Source organism: Microtus ochrogaster, chromosome 2 (assembly GCF_000317375.1).
Source record: "Microtus ochrogaster isolate Prairie Vole_2 chromosome 2, MicOch1.0, whole genome shotgun sequence".
Lineage (NCBI taxonomy): Eukaryota > Metazoa > Chordata > Mammalia > Rodentia > Cricetidae > Microtus > Microtus ochrogaster.
In genome coordinates, this window is record NC_022010.1 from 17,587,936 (window position 1) to 17,590,061 (window position 2,126).

Below are 2,126 nucleotides of genomic sequence, written 5' to 3' on the forward strand. Positions count from 1 at the left end.
GTGGTTAACCTAGATGACATCCAGGTTGTGAGGAGAGCCTGAGACTTGAACTTAAGTCACTCTAAGGCTAAGGCAATCAGGCATTTAGAAAAGCTGTGGAGTTTGGAAGCATTGTTAGGTTTGGGTGTGAAATCCCGAAGTTCAAATGCCCAAGAGCATTGCTTGGGGTGTACATGAGGGCTGTATTCTATCCACTCAACTGGTGGATACATCTAGGTATTGTATTCTTTTGTCAATTCATGTAGCTTGTCAGTGACAGTACTCTGCATCCCCCACTTTGTGCCCCCCACTGGGACCTTAAAGGTCCTCTGTCTCAGGGCTGGAGAGATAGCTCAGAGGTTAAGAACACTGACTGCTCTTCCAGAGGTCCTGAGTTCAATTCCCAGCAACCACATGGTGGCTTACAGCCATTTATAATGAGACCTGCGACCCCCTTCTGGCTTGCAGGCACACGTGGAAGGAATACTATACACATAATATAATAAATAAATAAATAAATAAATAAATAAATAAATATTTTAAAATAAGATCCTCTGTCTCCAACCCTGGTACCTGCCTCCTGGCATGAATAAGGATATTCTACAACACATTTATATCTCTCCCTTTGGCTAACAACTCATGAAATAGTGGATACCACGAAATTCTTATTTCTTTGATAATTTTCATTCAGGGAAAAGACTGACTGCTGATGAGACTATCTGTACTGAAGAAACATTTTCTCCTCTTGTCTCCTTGGAGGAGAGACAGTAGCTGAGGTTGGGGGAGGGTTTTAGAGATTGGAAAACTTTAATTATAGGACTTAGTTATATTACTTTGTGTGCATATGTCTTGCTTTTTATGTAAACCTGTTAGGACCCCAAGGATGAATTAATTGCCTTATATCTTCATCACTGTTCTAAATTAGTCACAATACAAAAAAGTAATGTTTACAATGTTTTGTTATTAATGATGTGCTCCTGTTTTCTGTTGTTTTTATTTTCAAGAATACTCTCACTATGGAACTCTGGGTGGCCTGGAACTCACTGTATAGACTAGGCTCTTCTAGACATCAGAGAGATTTGCCCACCTTGTCTCCAGTGTGTCTGAATTATAGATGGGTACATCACAGAAAACTAACTTTTTTTTTGACTTTTCAAGAAAGGGTTTCTTTGTTTAGCCTCGGCTATCCTGGAACTAGCTCTGTAGTGCAGGCTGGCCTTGAATTTACAGAGATCTATATGCCTCTGCTTTCCAAATGTTAGGAATAATGTGGTGGTAATGTACTAATGTAATTTGATTCTTTTCATTGGAGAATTCATACTGGAGAGAAAGCATTGGAATGTTGTCAGTCTGGTAAGGCATTTATCCTCAACAATGACCTCACTAAGCACCAGTGAGTTCACACTGGACAGGAGACTCATAAGTGTAGCCAGAGTGACATTATCTGTAGCCGGCACTCTCCATTCATGATCCGCCAGATAGCTCAAGCTGAAGGCAGTTCTTCTCATGCTACCAGTGTGGGACAGGGTTGCTAACCAGGCAAATTGTGCCATAGAAAGAACCTACTGATGCAATAGACCATCTCTCACCATGAGTAGAATGGCTGAAGAGAAGCTGTGCAAATTGGGTCTTGTAGATATGCTTACAATCTTATTAGCACTCTGTTGCCTGGATGGGGGCAAAACAAATTTCATTCAAGTATACAAATCAGGTTTTGTTCTTTGTAAAATTCCTACTAAATGATTAACCTGGGAGCATTCTTGACCAAGCCTTAAATCTAAGAAAGCTTAAAGAAGTTGAGATATAATACAGCTTCATCATTCCCTTCAGAAGCAGATAAATGAGTATGTCACTGATAACAAATAATAATAATAAATAATAGGTGAGTTGTTCCTGATAAGAAAATACAAGTTAATAGTTATTGCTCCAAGTGATAGGAAATAATATTCCATCAAATTTGTATGTCACTGTTGACTTAATTTACTTGTCTTATGGAACACTGAATAAACTTTAGCATGTTTTTTACATCTTATATGAACATTTTGGCTAACAACAAGTAGAATGCATATAAAGTAAAACAAAGAAACATTTTTTATACTTCAAGTAATCTATTTAAATTACATAGCTCAAACATTGACTGGAAAGAA